The sequence below is a fragment of the Oryzias melastigma genome, linkage group LG19, assembly GCF_002922805.2.
Source record: "Oryzias melastigma strain HK-1 linkage group LG19, ASM292280v2, whole genome shotgun sequence".
NCBI lineage: Eukaryota > Metazoa > Chordata > Actinopteri > Beloniformes > Adrianichthyidae > Oryzias > Oryzias melastigma.
The window spans coordinates 15,995,728-16,014,532 of record NC_050530.1 but is presented as its reverse complement, the minus strand read 5'-3'; the positions used below and the strand labels follow the sequence as shown (position 1 = coordinate 16,014,532).

At 37.7% G+C, this 18,805-nt stretch overlaps 1 protein-coding gene across 11 annotated transcripts in view; it reads left to right on the top strand.

Moving 5' to 3' along the window:
• tanc2b (tetratricopeptide repeat, ankyrin repeat and coiled-coil containing 2b) overlaps positions 1 to 18,805 on the top strand; it is a 178,098-nt gene that overhangs the window by 50,087 nt on the left and 109,206 nt on the right. The window contains exon 1 of one of the 11 annotated variants that reach the window (XM_036217015.1): positions 8,571 to 8,945. The exons of the other annotated variants lie outside the window; for them this stretch is intronic. The gene's annotated coding sequence lies outside the window, so the exon portion shown is untranslated. Of the gene's footprint in view, positions 1 to 8,570; positions 8,946 to 18,805 lie in introns of those variants that run through there. 11 annotated transcript variants of the gene reach the window in all.

The window sequence follows — 18,805 nt, the reverse complement described above, 5'->3', positions numbered from 1 at the left end:
CAGTTTAATTGATGGCTCATTCTCCACTGTGGCTGAGAAATCTAATTAGAGATCATCAGATCAGCAAACATGCTTAGAGCTCTGAGGCACGAGCAAGAAGTGACACAACTGGCAGCCTTAATGCAGTCTAAATGCACTTACTGCCACTTCTCCACTGCAAGTTGCAGCTCGTTTCTTGTCACCTAATAAAATGCTTTGTCTCATAGATGTGACATTTCGTGTCCCTTTGTAGATGATGTAAAGCGGACTTCATCATATTCAAAGCGCTTTTCAAAGTGTCTTTTCCTTTGTTTAGTCTTGCGCTGAATTGAGTCTTTACATTTGAGAAACTGTGCTGTGACAGGTATAGAGCCCTCTGATTTCATGTTTTTATATGAACGTCTAGCCTTAAAGTGTCATTTTTGGACAGCATAACAGCCACGCCGACAATATATAATCAAAAAAGATGAAGTTTTCTCCTCCAGACTGACTTTTTCTTCAAACTTTCAAGGTTTCTTTTTTTTTATTCCATCCTGTAAGGATTTGCTTCCTATTTTTATCCACAGTTTTGTTCTTTTGTTGCGCTTAATTCTATCGTCTGCTTTATATAAACACAACCGACTGCATAGAAATGAATCACTTCACCCTGCAGAATATTGTCAGATAGATGCAAGAGGTTGCAGCAAAAGAGGCAGCAGCTTTACATGAGCCGTCGCTGGCTGTTCTCCACCGCGCGACAGATTGGCACCTACTGCTCCACAGAATGTTCCCTTCCTTCCTGTATTAATGAACCAGGGGAGAAAAAAATGAATGGACAGATTTCAGTGAACCAGATCCCGTTAAGAAGCGGGAGTGTGTTTCTCCTGCAGAGCTTTCTTACACTGGCTTTGGACCTTTTGGGAGCAGATTTAAAAATAGCAATCCTTGCTTGGTTGTAGACCTACTATCTGCCATGATAGCAGAGCCAGTTAAGTTGATATTTCAGACAAATCCTGCATTTTGTGGTACAAACACCAAATTTTTGCATGGATGTACCTTAGAATCCACTTGTTTAGGAAAGGCATGTTAGCCACAATAAAAATCCAAAATGGCAGCCATTTGTAAAGAGGCCATTCTGCCCTTAAAGCCAGCATGTCGAAATCGCCTCTTTAAGGTAGATGTTGCAGATACTAGTTAGTGAAGATTCCAGTTGAGGATCTGTGACGCATCTATTCATCAAACTGATTTTTCTACTCTGCTTCGAGCCTGTTTGTGCTGTTCTCTAAAGAGAGTAGTACACACTGTTGAAGGAAATCTTCAGTTTCTTAACAGTTTCTCTCATGGAATAGCCTTCATTTTTAAGAACAACAATAGACTGTCGAGTTTCACATAAAAGTTCCTTTTTTTCTGTCCATTTTTGAGCATTTAATCAACCCCACAAAGGTGATGCTTCAGAGACTACGGATACTCAAAGGAAGGTCAGTTTTAAAGCTTTTCTAACTAGCTAATCTGTTTTCAGCTTTTCTAACATGATTGCACAAGGGCTTTATAATCATCTGTTAGCCTTCTGACACAACGAGCAAACACATGGTACCATTAGAACACTGGAGTGATAGTTCCTGGAAATGGGCCTCTAGTCACCTGCGTAGATAATGCGCCAAAAACCAGACATTTGCAGCTTGAATAATCTTTTTTTTTTTTAAATCATTTAACACATTAATAATGTACAGTGTGTATTTCTCAGTAGTTTAAAGCTATCTATTTCTTTCAAAAATAGGAACATTTCTAAATGACCCCAAACTTTTGAATGATAGTGTATATAATTTTGGATTTTTTTGTAGCTAATATTCTTTTCTGAAAGAAGGGACACCAAGGTATTTCCAATCCAAATTTGGTGTTTGGACCACAAAATTCACAATTATTTTAAATAGTGCTGTCATGCGATACATTTTTTTTGCGTGATTAATTAATTGTGACCTCTCATTAATCTATTTTAATCGCAAGATTTTTAACTTAATAATTGCTGTAAAGGCCTCATTTTGAGATATTTTCATTTAAATTCATGACATTGTTGCACAGTAAAAGATCAAATTACAAAAAAAAAAGGTTTTATGAAGTATTCCTAATATAACAGACTTCCAACCTCTACTTTTACAGCAACAAGTGGGATTTTTTAAAATCTCAAATAGTCAAGATACAACAAAGCAAAACACAAGAACAAAATTGTAGGTCCAGAGTGTTCAAATGTAACACATTAAAACAATAGGAAACCTTTTCTTTACAAATCCAAAAAAGTATAATTCCCCAATGTTACCATCCAGCGTGATCAGTCCTCCACGTATCCCATTAATTTGTGATAACGAGCACTCATCAGGCTTTATCTCTTACATGATAGATAATACCTGTGTTGTGTACACAGTGGGATGCAGACACCATGACCTGCACTGGGAGCAATGTAAGAGGCATTTTCAGCTGAATTCAAATAAAACATTCATCCAAGGAAACAGTTGGACCTTTGTTTTTTATTAAGACATGACAATAGTTAGAGATTAAAAATTAGATTAACGCAATAAAAAGACAATGTGCTGATTTGCCTGTAATTAATTAATTCATTGCTTTGAACGCGGTAGTTTGACATTCCTAATTTTAATAACCAGCTCCACTGTTTGCAGCTAGTTGATATGTTAAAAGTGTTTAGTAAAAGGACAGCTCAAAACTAGAGATCGATTTATAGGATTTTTTCAGGACACCTACAATACTGATTATTACTGATATTGCAGCAAATATTTATTTTATCCCCTCAGGGAGGGAGGACATACATTCATTTTTTAACACATGATTAACGACGTGAAAAGACATTTGCGTTACCACGCTAAAAGTGACATTCAAATTGCTAGTAGCATGACATACATAACCATTCTGATTGCATTAAGCCAAAATAACCAGTTCAGTATCGGCCAGTTGATTTTAGAAAAAGTAAATCCCAATATATGTCAAAAATATTGGCACTAGTAACAGCCTGGTCTATAATTGGTTTGACCCAGACACTATGCTACCAACATTTGTATGAGTTTCTGCTTAAAACTATCTTCTGTTATTTGCTTGCTTTTAAAAAATAAGCTTTAAATATATTTTTTTCATTACATTTGTGCAACTTGTACACCAATTATTTATTTTCAACTGATTGAATTGAAGAGTTTATTTTTAGCCCTCCGGTTTCTTAATTCAGAGAGTGAATGAATGAATCGACGTGGTGCACAGCTTTGGAAAAGGATCTGACCTTTGGTTGCTAAGAACAACAGTCTGATGTCTGCGACCTCATTTAGTTTTACTGCGGTGTGCCATTTTGCTGTCACCCCAAAGCAGTTGACATTTTGAAGTTCCTTTGTGCAGTGCCGCCCCAAAAAATAAAAATAAGTGCCTGGCTGTAAACTGATTTCCAGAATAAAAGACTCCTCATCAATATTTTGATCCAGATATGATTTCCTATGTGGATGTTTGCGCAAGTGCATTATGTCTTTCTGGTCAGTGCTCAGAAACTTCCAGGAAAAGTTAGTATCTGGTTGGCTTAAGGAAATTTTAAAGGCTCTTCCTGTTTGTAAGTTGCCAATCAAATGAAACTTGGCTGCAAAGGTTTCTACTTGGTAACTTCTTGTGGGTTCTGTCATCCATCCATTTTCCAGACCGCTTCTTCCCTTTCGGGGTCACGGGGTGCCGGAGCCTATCCCGGCTACTGAAGGGCGAAGGCAGGGTACACCCTGGACAGGTCGCCAGTCTGTCGCAGGGCCTCATTTACACACCCATTCATTCACACATGCACACCTAGGGGCAATTTAGAGTCACCAATTAACCTATGAAGGGTTCTGTCATTATTCTCTTAATAAACTGGGCAAAACTAGAAGATGAGAGTTAACCCTTGTGCTATCTTATGGGGTCCAGATGATCCAAGCCTTATATTGACATGTTATCCATTCCTTGACAAATGCGGATGAAGTTGGACAGGATTTCATGTCTGCCACAGACACCAGTGACAATCAAAAATCATTCAAAAAAGCAGTTCAGAGCACTATGTTGTGGGGTCCAGTTGACCCCACTCCTATCGTCAACATACCTAGGCTACAATGTCCTATCTACAACCGTCCAAGGCCTATGACAACCCAAAAACCTGCAGCACCCAAGCGGGTCAACCCTCTTTGCAAATGTATGTGACTAAGGCTTTAGGTTATGACACACCTGTGCCCTCATCGCTGGGTAACCTTGGCGACATAAAGTTTGCCAAACAACAGAAGCCGGCTGAAGGTTAAAGATGATTCTGATTGTAGACATGCCGCCAGTGCTGGACAGGAGGGTGTAGGCTGAGGATGAGGATTGGCTCTCTGCTGTCTTGTGAAGTGTGCGATGCACTTATGGGCTCATCATCATGGTTCAGTAGAGCTACTTGATGCACATACCACCCTTGTCACAGCCACTCATGAGCCTTTAGTAAATGACCTCCTTTAAGCCTGGCAGGCTCAGTAATGTGACAGGCAGAAATCTCTGCTGCAGTCCACTTTGAGACCTGGATGTACCCCGCAGGGCAGGGAGTCCTACTACTATTTTATTCTTACCTCAGCTGTAAATCCATGTGGGTTTAGTTTTGTAAATAGTTCAGCATGATGTCATAGCACCTATATATCACATTTTCATGATTTCTACTCTTTTTGACATTCCAATACATAAATAAGCGAAAATTTTTGTATGCCTTCAGTTCCAGGGTGTTCTGTTTTGAAAAATGCTATAGAATTCAATGTCAAATCATTGGTAGGATAAAGTAGAGCAAATTGGAAATACAATATTCTTGCAATGATCTGCACTCATGCCTCTCATCTACATGTTCCTCAATTGGTACCACGATTCCCATCATCATTTCAGTGAAGCATACCCTCATCTGGCTTTCTGCTTTAGTGATCTGTAGTGTGTGAAAAGTGAATTGTGTTCCTGTTGAGTTGATGGTCCTCCCTCCACACTTATATCTGCTTAGTGGCCTGTGGTAGAGCAGGGTTCTTAAACTCAATTTACCTTAAGGCCACAGAAGGCAGACTCTGGCTGAGGCTGGGCCGTATGGGGTTCCATTTGTGCCAAAACTATGTTTTTGCGTCCACTGTCTATATCAGGGGTATTCAAATCCAGGCCTCGAGGGCCGGTGTCCTACATGTTTTCCAACCAACCTTCCATTGAAGCTCCTTATTGGCTAAACATACCTGATCCTGGAAATTAGCAGCAGATAAGGCAGGATTTCTGGAAAACCCATAGGAAGCTGGCCCTCGAGGCCTGGATTTGGGCCTCTCTGCTGTAGGTTTTCCAGAAATCCTGCCTTATCTGCTGCTAATTTCCAGGATCAGGTATGTTTAGCCAATAAGGAGCTTCAATGGAAGGTTGGTTGAAAAACATGTAGGACACCGGCCCTCGAGGCCTGGATTTGAATACCCCTGGTCTATATCTTTGGCCCATTGTCTATGTCTACTGAACAAGTTTATTGAACATTTGTTCATGTCTATGTACTACTAAGCTATATCTTCTGTGTGTCCTGTGAAACGACGGGAGCTAACGATGCTAGCAACTGTTGCTAAGGACTTTTCTGATGACCAGACCAAATACAAAGTTTTAAGCATACAGAAAACTGGAATATCACAAAGCAAATGCAAAGCTATCACCAAAGAAGCGTGGAAAACAGGGGATCTTGCTTAGTAGACACTAAACTTTCATATTAAGGTGGGGGCCGCAAATGGCCCGCGGCCGCCAGTTAGAGACCCCTGTGGTAGAGTGTCTGCCTTAACATGGGGAGGTTGTGGGTTCAAATCCACTCTAGAAATAAGACCCAACACCTCCCAGCTTGACTCTCAGCATTAAGTGGTTGGATTGGGGGGTTAAACCACCAGGTGGTTCAGTGCGTGATAGTTAATAAGACTTTTGCCTTGACCACCATTATTAGGCCTACTGTATTGAAGGTAGTAGTCTATGTTGGCAGTATCCTTACCCTTATCTGAACTATCTTCATGACATGTTTTTGTGTGTAGTGTGACGCCTCATCTTGCTAGTGATTTCACCACCCGCTGAAGAACAAAGGGATTTTGATGGAGCGCACCAGAAGAGACTGTGGTTTTGCATCTTTTGTGCTGCTCTTTTGTGAAAAAAAAATTGTGCTTTCCAGTCGGAGAACTTTTTTTTTGATCATATTCAAACGTCTGCAGTGTTTTCTTTGCCTTATTCTTCAGTCGTGTCCTTATTATAATGTGTCCTTTTGTGTTTTCTCGTCTTCTGTTCGGAATCTGTACTGGGTCACTTCTCAAGTTGATGGCATGATTAATGCTGGGTGTCAATAGCTGAAGTGTGACTGATAATGTTTACAGCTGCTGCTGGTTCTCTGACCTAGATATGGTGGCATTTCTTAAGTGGTAAGTGAGTAGGAATGTAGAAAACACAACTTTTGCCAGACCCCATCCTGTCTCCCATTATCCCACGTGTATTTTCAAAAAGAGGGGAAAAGAGCTGCTGTCAGCGCTCGACTTACTGAATTTAAAAATAAACCAGGAACACATTTAAGCCTGAAACATACATGCTTGTTTTTACCAAAGATGAAAACGACTGTTCAAAGGCTTTTCTCGCAACTGTTCAACAGAACAGTTTATAGGCTTTACAGCAGATAAATGTATTCAGTACATCCATCTGTTAACTTTATCTTCTGGAGAGTTGTTTAGGGGCTGAAATTCCTGGATGGGAGTGGGTCAATTGAACCACAGATCTCCATGGGAGAGATCCTAGCATAAAGGCTTAGATTTTAATTTTTAGTTGCAACTTTTGAACGGCTCGACTCTAAAGCTACATTCACAGTGCCTTTGGCAACATGGGTTCAAGATTATGTGGATGCAGCCATTTTCTATGGGTGATGTCATACTCACTTGGTTCATTTCTCATAAACAGTGAATGACCCAAGAGCCACCCAGAAAAGACCTAACTTTAAGCTTCAGGAGAACTAAGCCTATTCTGGTTATCATCGGCTAAATGGACATTAAGTCCATTAGAGTTTCTCGATTGAGGTAATAATCTCTGGCTGATGAGGTTTTCCACCTCCGGATGCCAAAGTGCATCGTTAAAGTTCAAGATGGGTGGAAGACATTGGGCTTAAAGCAAGCTTTGCTCTGACAAAGAGTCATAACAGCTCTGTTAGACATTTGAGCTGGAGTTAGTGTGTGCTTATTAGATTAGGCTGCTTATAGAATATGGAGAGGTGGCGAGTAAAGAGCGGGCTGCCACCTTCACCCCACTGGATTATCAAATACTGGGGGCAGGTGAGAAGCTTTTCTCTGGAAGATGTCTGGCAGCTTAAGTTAGAATTAGTACTTAAATAATAATAAATAAATAAAAATGTGTAATGAAGTATTGTAAGTGTAGTCAAGACTTTTGGATTCAGCATCCATTTTGGACACCTTTTCATATATGTAAACTAATACTGAGATTTTTTTCCCCAATAAGCTTCCCAATAACGCTCGAGGATTTAGGAGGTCATAGATTGAAATCCCTTGAAAGAGTTTAAATTTGTAGCTGATACTTAAGATGAGCTTTTTTTTTTTTTTTAATTCAAATGGCAGCTTTTTTCTGGGGTTAAAGGTCGACAAAGCTTCAGTTACATTGTCCAAATTCCTTCGCCATTTTGTAGTGCTGTCCGAATCTATTCCAAAATGGAGTACCCTAGACATCTCTTTAGAAGTCTTTGCAATAAACTAGCACGCATCAATGCTCACTACATTAGCGAATATAGACCTCAATGCATTGCATTCAAACAATTTCAGCAAAAAAATGTTTAAATGTAATTTTTTTTAAATAAACCATCCACATTTTCATCATCAGTACACAGTGGAGTCACAAATAGATGTTGTGAAATATTCGTATCTATTGGATTTTTACTTTGTGAAATCGGTGATGTCATGGCGTTTAAAAAAAGGAAAAAACAAAACAGAAAAATGGTGAACATTGTGTCCGAATTGCTTTTAAAATCCAGAGCACTATAGGTAGTCCTGTACTATATCGTTTTTTAATAGCTGGGGAGTGGCCGTTCCATAATAAGTTCCTGTAGATATCCCTGACATGTGTGTTTTGGTTTTGTAATTGGGTTTAGATTTGTCCTTTTGTTTAACCCCATATGAGATTTTGCCCCCATTCCTTTTTGTATTTATGGTTTTGCCTGCTGTGATGTCATCATAGTGGAAATACAATTTTAAGAATCATTTTATATACTTCCTTCATTATGAGAAAATGCTACAATAGCAGGTTAAAATCACCAAAAACACAATTTTCATCAGAGTGGGTCTTTAAAGGATGGTTTTGTCTTGGAAGCAAATCAAATTTAGAAGAAGTTATTTTCTTTTAGAGTTCATGGATGTTTTCTTCCAGTCTCAACTTTGAGTTTACAACTTGTTTCTCCTGCCCCCAAGTGGCAAAAGCTGAACAAAAACACTGATGGATGTTCGGAGTAGTTTTAGATAACAACTTAGATTTATGAGTAATTTAAAGCTCAACCAAACCGAAAAAGCAAGGCTTTGACCTCGAAGGAGTTAAGGAATTTCACCACGGCCGGGGAGAAACGGAGAGGAGGATGATAGAGAGTCACTGCTGCCAGAGAACATGAAGAGGAGGAGGAAGAGGAGGAGTAGGAGGAGGAGAGTGAGCGAGAGTAGCCTGTCTGCTTTGGTTCGTGGGGATCTAAGTGTGTGTGCTTGAGCGGCTCAGTGAATGTATGCGCTCTGACACCTGGAGCTCGCCGCCCTCCTTTATTGCTCACATTGTGGCGAGCTCTCTGTCTGGGCTGTCCTTTACCTCTTCCTCTTTTCCTTTCTATTCTTTCCCTCTAGAATTTTTTTCCCTCTTCCATCAATACATCGGTGTAGGATCATCTTTACTATGCTGCAGGATTTTTATTGCCTAGGCAGACGGTTGCTTAACTGACGAAGGTGAGTCAGATGAACTCTGAGGGGTTTGTCACTTTAATCATTTTCTTGAAAATTAAACGTAAATGAGCTTTTTTACAATCGAAGTCAGCGGGTATAGGTTTGTAAAAACACTTACGTCTGTAAGTGTGATAGATAAGAGAGTGCAATGTTGTGTCTGTGTTTCTGAACTGGTGTCAGCAGCATGTGCGAAAGAAAGCCCAAGTTGAGCTCATTTGTTTGCTCGGCCGTGACTGCTGCGCTTGGTGTCACCTTGACCCGAGCTTTCACAGCAATTTGTGCCTCGACGACATCGTGCCACACCTTGAGCGTGGACACTGTCAGAATGTGTTACTGTAGACAGATACTGATGTAAGCGGAGAGGCCAATGGTGTCTGGCAGATGGCTCGTGGAGGAGGAAATTACCTCCAATAATGAGTTTTAAATATTCTTTGAGTATCATGTATTATGTCACTCATTTTTATGTAAAATTAATACTGCTTGGTGAGGTGCATACAAAGTGTCTGGTTTGTGAATTGTTAAAGCTTAAGTCGACCAAAGCTTTAGCCAAAATTGACCCAAATTGAAAACGGGTAAATTTTGACCCGAAAACAATATAAAAGGATTAAGCCAATCAAATCAGGTGACAGAAACTTTATTATTTATCATTTCTCCTTTTTTCCTTCCTAGTACTTAGCCCATTATTGCTCTCCATCTCTACATTTTTATGAGTAACAAAATCCTCATTTTGTTATGTATCAAGACATCTTATTTGCTTAAGAAAAACATTCATCTTGGGAATTTGAAAGTTTTATTTTCTTACATTCCTCCACTTCAGAGTTTTGCAAATCCCTGTTTATGTATTTAGCCATTTTATTGTCCTGTGAGTACTGTTGCTAAATGTATAAATTCATAGATTTCTGCTAATGTTGTGTCAAAAGCATTCTTTGATTATTGTCCATTCTTCTTTGTCATGTTAATGGTGGCATCAACTGTTGATGCTATAGTTCTTGGAGCACCATGTCTAGAAGCTTTTGGCTGTATCTTACAAATATTGAAGTAGTCGCATGCTCTCGTATGGGTACTGTGGGTTTTTGGGTTGTCCGGACCCGAGGAGGGTCATAGAGAAGAGTGGCTGCATCTTAACCCTTGTGCTATCTTATGGGGTCCAGATAACCCGAGCCTTCCATTGACGTGTTATCCATCTCATGAGAAATATGGACGAAGGTGGACAGGATTCATGTCTGCCATACTGTAGACATAAAAAATCTATCAAAAAATCAAAAATTATTGAAAATAAAGTTCTGCTCTCTTTCTTGTGGGGTCCAGATGACCTACCCAACCCTTGTCATTTGTGTTGTATCATGAAGTATTTGTAAGTCTAGTAGTAAGTAAAGTGCATGTATCTACTTCTACATGTTGTGTAAGTTTATGACTTGTCACCCGCAGCATGCCCATAGAAAAAATGTTTATGAACATTTTCGTTCTATATATGGACTCACCAAGCAGTCAACAATCTTAAAATTTCACGGGTGCCCCGTAAAGATTTTTCCTTTTTTGCCCGTACATAGTCTGTATCCACTCCTAAGAGCAGCCGCGACTAAGGCCAACATGTAATGGTTGGCAGCCCATAATCACTTTATCTGTTGACATCAGTGTATGCTAGTTTGAACCCTAACATTTTACCAGTTCTTTACAAATGGCTGAAAATAATTTGAAATCAAATCCAAACATAAACACACAAGTATGGAAATTCTGGATCTGGACATGAGGTGGACCAAACTTAAAATGTTTAGCATAATGTACACTTGTCAAGATGCTCTCTAACTTATGAACGTCAGACGACAACTGGGTTGCACGATACAAGGAGAGCTTGGGATGTGTGATACTAGTGATCGGTACTGCAATGAAAAAAAAAAAAAACAACTAACATCATCATAATAAACATAACTTAAGTTGTACACCAACTGACCTTTGTCCTATATAGGAGGCAGGTGTATAACATAAAAGAGCTCTATTTGATTGGCCAACAGCGTGAAGGGGTCCATCCAATTGATCAAATGTCATTTGACTTTCTAAGTGCTTCATAAAATTGTCTTAGCATGTTTGTAAACATTTAAAGTAACCAATTATTGCAAATTGCAGTGTGTAATACGCAGATTGGACAGGCATATATCGTAACAATGATGCATTTTTCAAAATGTGTTTGGTGCAGGCCTAGAAAACACTTTTTCCTTACTCATATTTTCCCACAATCTTAAACTTTGCTTTAGAAGTTAATTGAAATTCAAACTTTTTACCACTTAATTTAAAGTAAAAAATTCCCATAATATACCAGAACCAGGCTTTTTTGTGTTATGACTTAGAATAGAATAGAACTTATATTAAACCCAAAATGGTGATTTTTTTTCACAACTGCCCTTATGGGTGGATAGGGACTGTCTACAGGCAAAAAATGGCCAACCTATACAGGACACACAGGTGGCCCACAGGAAATATCAGTCGTAGATCACTAGGTTGATCCCATAGAATGAAAATGTTAATGCACTTTTTATCTACGGGTATGCTGCGGGCATCATATTGTAGCAAACAACACGCAGGCGTCCAGTAAAGGCAAAGTAAGTGAGACACAGGTGTGTAAAATTGAATTCAAACTTAAACCAATAATACCAAGGCTTTTATTTTGTAAATGAAAACATATATAAAATGATGGCTAATGTCTTTTTAAAAACCAAGTAGATTATTAACTGTAATACAAAAAAAAGATTTTAATATGTAATTTTTTAAAATCATTTTGCTACTCCAGCTAAAAAATTAAATAACAAAACCATCCGTGTGCGTATTTCTTTGTATTTAAATCCCATTAGTTGCCCTCAGTCATATGTTGTGAAATAATTATTTTGCTTATTAAGATAAAACATCCTCTGTTTTACCAAAATGGAATAACACGAGGCCTGTTAATTTCTCCTTTATCACCTCTGTCATTCCAGTTCCTGTTCTCTCCTCCTCTCTCTCTGTCATCACTTTGCAACTCTCTCCATCTTTCTCACACACTCCTTCCCACCCACTCGGATATTTCTGGAGAACAAAAGGAGACGGAAGATCTGGAGATAAAACGCCAGAGCAGGGAAGACTTAATGTACCCGTCCCTGCGTAGGCTAATGAGTCTTTGCCACTTCATCCCTCTTTTCCTCCCACTTTCCTGCCTTTTTCCCCCCAAAGTCCATCTATCTCCGTTTGTCGTCTCATATCAAACAGAGATGCTTCCACCCTGAAATGAGTTCCACTTACAATCTCTATTTACAGCTGATTATGTCCCTCCCCTTTTATCCTTTTTTTAAAACATAAACTGTTGCTCCCTTTTACTTTTTTTTACAAATATTTTTCCTTCAGTTTCCTTTTGACAACTCCCACACATTATTTTACCGCTCTGACTCAAAGAAATTGTAGAAATACTCATGAAATGTAAGTGTTTGGCCGTGTTATAGTCTCAAAACTATTAGTTTGAGCCCACATACATTTCAGGTTTTACCTTTTTGACCTATAACAAATAATTTTTTTTGTGTAAAAAGTCTTAGAATTGTTTGTCAAAATCAGTAAACACCCAATTGAATCAGAAAAATGAGGTGATCCATTTTTTATGAGGACCACAACAGCCAGACAAATTCAGCCCAGACTGGCAGTGTGTTCAAAAATGTCCTAGACTGACTATCTGATGGTACTGTTATGGTTGAATTTATGCTGGCACTGTATCCTATATCTGTAGCCTTGAATTGGTTATTTACTGCCCTTCTTTCCTTCTTCTCTTCAGGAAAACCTTGATCTCTGTGGTATTTTTTGTTGCACAGTAAATAGAGCTGAACAGACTTCTTTTGGGGCTCTTCAAAGATGCAGTTTTTGGAGTCTTTTTAATTTTTAAGGTTCCTCTGTAAATATTTTATCCTCCAGACCACATGGAAGACAAAGGTTAGGTTTGAAGTAGAGTGGGGCAACAAAGAGACTGATAAAAAATGGGGCAAAGCAGAGTGTAGATGTGGGACTATCCCTGACTTCAGGATTGATGCTTGTTCAAAAGGAGTGTAGTTGACTAAGTTACTACTTGGTGGCTTCTCAACCAAACAAGTCAGCCATTTTTCAGGAATGTAGTCCAAGACACACATCACAGCATATTACTTTTGAAATCTTTCAGCTCTCATAAAAAAGCAAAATGAGGTCAGAAGCTGTGCTTCATGGGAACTTATTATCTAGTGCTGGGTATTGATAATGATGCCCAGAAACAATTCGATTTGATTCACCAGATCCTGAAATGATTGATTTTTTTCATATTCTTTCGATCCATTCAATTTGATCTAATTCAATTTGAGTTTACACTGTTCACAGATTTTGACACATTTGTTTAGAATTATATTAATAATCTACTATATGTTTTGAAAATGTTTTATGAAGTGTATTAGTGAAATAAGGAGATTGTTAATAGCATACAGTCAAATGCCCTCTCCTGGAGGGCGTTTCAGTTTCGGCCACTAGGTGGCGATCACCCTAAACCTTATTCTAGACGAAGAAGAAAGTATGAGCAAAACGTATTTTTGAACACAAATGTTTCCTTTAAAAACATTTCCTGGGGGGTCGGTCAAGATGGCGACTCGGTAGGATGCATTAGCTCGAGCTCCGCTAATAAATCATTAAAAGCCAATACATAAGTATATTTTTGGAGAAAAATCAAGTTGGATATTGACTACCACGATGCCAAAAGCCGAAAACAAGAGGAAAGACCGGGAAAATTTTCCAAACGAATGCCGAATAGACCTACACAACTACGCTAGCAAAACGGCTACTACTGAACACCACATGGAAGAGGATGCATTCGCGCTCCCCGCTCTACCTGATACGCCACAGAAATCCCCGCTGACGAAAAAGGGGAAAAAATCAGACGACGATGACCCTGATGGTATTGTATCAAAGCTTTCATGTCTTATTAATACAAGAGCAGACTCAATCGAAAAAATGGTGGGAGAAAACTTAATGAAAATTGAAGGCCTCAAAAAGACTATTGACTTCATTTCAGAGGAAATAAGAGATGTGAAATCGAAAGTGAAAGAGGTTGATACTAAAGTTAAACTACAGGAGCAACAGGTGCAAAGCTGTGAATGTCGCATAGCTGAGCTGGAACGCTACTCTCGAAGATGGAACCTGAGGCTGATGGGGGTCCCTGAAAACAACGAAGAGAACGTGAAAATGAAAGTAATCAACATCTGTCAAAAAACCCTAATGAATGACAACATGAGAGTAGCAGAAGGGATTGACATTGTGCACAGACTTGGGAGGAAAGATCCCAACAAGACCACACCACGCAACATCATTATCCAGTTCTCTTCTCGCACTCTGAGGGACGCTCTCTGGAAAAGCGCAAAAAAGTCCACATATCTGAAAGATAACAACATGCGATTTGCTGAAGACCTCACTGCTGCTGACCGGGAGCAACGCCGCCTTCTCTGGCCACTGGTGAAAGACGCCCGCGCACAAGGTAAAACTGCCTACTTCATCGCTGGACGGGCCTTTGCCAACGGCGCCGAAATGTTCCTGCCTTCTGCCTCCTAATCTACTCAACGGATGTCCCGATGAAACTTAAAGCAACTTTATTAAATCTGAAGAGGCCTGTACTCGAGGCAAAACCACCCACTTCTTCACAGCAAAAGATTTCTCAACTGCACTGAGATGCTTGTCATCCACATCCTGATCCACCTGTCGATTTCAACAACATTGTCGTGATTAAAACTCTTTTCAGGGTCCTTCTTGTGCAGGTAAAAATGGAAAATATGTATACATATATATATTTTTCAACCCATTTCATTCCCATTTGTTCTTTGGATCATAGTAAACCTGTAACACATTATTATTATCTCTAACTCTCATTTGGCTTTAAAATGTTCCTATATTGAGCTAGCGGAGCTCAAGTTCAAATGTGTTTTTTGAAGCAAGAAGCTACTTTCTTATTAACACTTATCTTTGTTCTCTGTTGAGAAATTGTTCTACTGTTTATGTCTTTTTCTGTTCTTTCTTTAAATGCCAGGGGGTTGCGTAATAATTTGAAACGTAAAGCTGTTTTTCTGTTTATTAAAAAATTTAAATGTGATTTTTACTTTATACAAGAGTCACATAGCACTAAAAAGGATTTGGCCTTCTGGAAAAGTCAATGGGGGAAAGATTTATGGGGAGCACATGGCTCTGAAAAAAGTGCTGGAGTTTTGATTTTAAAAGACAGATTCTCTGGGGAAATTTTAAATCACTACTGTGACCCTTTGGGTCACATAATCATAATGGTTCTCTCAATCTCTCAAAATATTATAATTTTAACAAATATATATGGATACAATTCTCCTTCAGACAACAGCAAATTATTTGAATTATGGGATGAAAAAATCTTAGTCTGGTTAAAAAAATATCCTGAAGCCTATTTAATTTTTGGTGGAGATTATAATGTAGTCATTGATACAATCTTAGACAAATACCCCCCCAAAAATTCCAACTACACTAACTGCTATTTAAAGGACTTTATGACTAAATTTGACTTGGCTGATGTGTTTAGAGAAAAATTTCCTTCATTAAAATCTTTTACATGGTTCAAAAAAGATTATTCTAAACAATCACGCATTGACTATTGGCTGACATCAAAGAGAATAGACTTTTCCAAAATAAATATAAATTCTCATGCAGCTCCTTTCTCAGATCACAAAATAATCACCCTTAATTTTTCAATTTCCCATACACCCAATATTCCTCGTGCTATATGTTGGAAACTAAACAACAGTCTTCTTTCCCACGACACAGTTATTGAAGAAATTAGAAAAATAATTAAACGTCACTGGGAAGAAGCTTCTAAACTAAATATATTCGGTCCTCACTGGGAATTGTTAAAATATGAGATTGGAAAATATTTGAGGCACTACAGTAGCTCCTTTGCTAAACTCAGAAGGGAAAATGAAGAAAAGCTTTGCTCACAAATAGCCTTTTTGTCAAGTATAAGTAACGAAAACATTACGGACAATGAACTTGTACAACTTGGTGAATGCCATAACAAACTGGAAGAAATGTACAAAAAGAAAGCTCAAGGGGCATTTATTAGATCCAGAGCAAAATGGATCGAAGAAGGAGAACAATGTTCATCCTATTTTTTTGGATTAGAAAAATCAAAACTCAATAACGCATCCATAGATTCTCTCAAGATTAATAATACCCTGGTAACTGATCATAAGATAATTGCCTCTTTCTGCTCTGAATTTTACAGTAAACTATATGCATCTAACTATTCTGAAGACAACACCTGCAGTCTGCTAGAGTCTATTAAACAAAATAAAGTCATCTCTCAAATAGAGCAAAACATATGCGATGCTGAAATAACCTTAGAGGAAGTGCAAGATTCCATCATGAGTCTCAAAAACAATAAATCGCCTGGTAGTGACGGTTTATCAGGAGAGTTCTATAAAAAGTTCTCTCAAGAACTGAGTCCCTTCATCTTTAAAACACTTTCAGAAAGCATTGAAGGAGGTAAACTCCCCCCTACTTTGACTCAAGGTATCATATCTTTAATCCCAAAACCCAATAAAGATAAATTATTAATAGATAATTGGAGACCAATTTGTTTACTTAACAATGATTATAAAATATTAGCACAAATATTGGCCAAAAGAATAAAAAAAACCCTTTCTGGTATTATTGATGAATCTCAATCAGGCTTTATGTCCAACAGGCACATTACAAACAATATAAGACTAGTTTTGGACTTAATAGATTACTCTGAGATTATAAATGAAAATTGTTTTGTTATGTTTTTGGACTTTTACAAAGCCTTTGATTGTCTTGAACATAATTTCATTTATCGGATTTTAGAAAAATTTGGATTTGGTCAGTTTTTTATTAAAGCAATTAAAACACTCTACTCCAATGCAAATTGCTCCATCAAACTAAAATATGGTACATCTCCTAGATTTCAAGTATCTAGAGGGGTACGTCAGGGCTGTCCAATCAGTCCCTACTTATTTTTACTTGCCGCCCAGCTGCTTGCAACATTTATTAATGAAAGTAACATACAAGGAATATCGCTTGCTGATAGAGAAATTCGAATAAGTCAAGTCGCTGATGACACCACACTTTTTTTAAAAGACTCAAATCAAATACCTATTGTAATTAAACTAATCCAACAATTTTCAGATGCATCAGGTCTCAGACTCAATTTAGATAAATGTGAACTATTATCAATATTTCCATGCACTCAATCCAAGTTGTACAATATACCTGTAAAATCAAAAATTAATTATCTTGGAATTATTATTACCAAAGACAACGATGAAAGATGCCATTTAAATTTTGACCCTATCATTAATAAGACCAAAAGTAAATTTAACCATTGGCTGCAGAGAGATTTAACTCTAAGAGGAAGAACTCTACTAGCTAAAGCTGAAGGAATTTCTAGATTAACATATGCTGCACTAGCTCTAAGTGTCAATGCATCCACCTGTAAATCCATAGATCAAATACTTTTTAAATTTTTATGGAAGAATAAAACCCATTATATCAAAGATAAAGTCCTGATAAATTCCATAGACTCTGGGGGACTTAACTTTTTAGACTTCACCACCCTAAACTACACCTTTAAAATTAATTGGATAAGAAAATTTTTTGTTAACCCAAATTCATTATGGAACTTTATCCCAAATTATATTTTTTCTAAACTTGGTGGCCTCTCCTTTCTTCTACAGTCAAACTATAACATTCAAAAACTACCCATCAAGTTAGCTAATTTTCACAAACAAATGCTACTAGCTTGGTCCCTTATTTACAAGCACTCTTTCTCTCCTCACAACTTCCAAATTTGGAACAATTGTAATATCCTTTACAAACGAAAATCTATATTTTTTCCTAACTGGTTTAATAATAATATATTATATGTTAAACAACTATTTAATTTAGAAGGCAACCTATTTTCGTATAATGAGTTCCTAGAAACCCACCACATTCCAGTCACTCCTAAAGAATTTGCTATTGTAATGGATGCTATTCCTTCAGGTGTGTTGATGCTATTTAAAGGGAACATGTGTACTTCACCACAGATTTTGTCATTATCTGAAACTTCTGTAGGTAAAATGTGTTTTATTTCCAGCCCTTCATCCAGGAACAAAAAAATAAGATCCCTTTTTCAACAAAACACAGCAACTATACCTTACGTCACCCACTATTGGAGAACTTTTGCCCCAGAAATCGATTGGAAAAAAGTTTGGACTCTATCCTTGAAATACTTTATCCCCAACAAACCTCGGGAGGTTTGTTTCAAACTTCTTCACAGGTGCTATCCAGCGAAATCCCGTCTCTACGTTGACATAGACAAACACTGCTCATTTTGCAATCTGGACATTGAAACACCATGTCATTTGTTTTGGAATTGTCTTTATACTGTCACTTTCTGGAAGGATTTTTGTGTTTTTATACGAAATACCATTCTTGGTGACTTTAACATTTTATATAAACATGTTTTATTTGGTTTTTTTGATTTCCAAAACACTTATAAAAAACAATTTTATATTATCAATCTATTTATGATTTTAGCAAAATTTCATATTCACAAAAGTAAGTTTTCTTCCAAAAAACCACTGTTCCACCTCTTTTTAATAGAAATTAGAAACTATGTCGACTGTGTGAAATTATCTTCAGATCCCAGAGCTGTCAAAACCCTTGATGCCCTAGAATCTATTGGACTCTCAGATCCTTGACCTTTTATTTTTTTTTATTTATTTATTTATTTTTTTTTTTAATTATGTTATTTTACTTGTTTGTATTTATTTTATTTAAAACCTATGTCTAATCAATGCCAACCCCCTGGCTTTGTTATA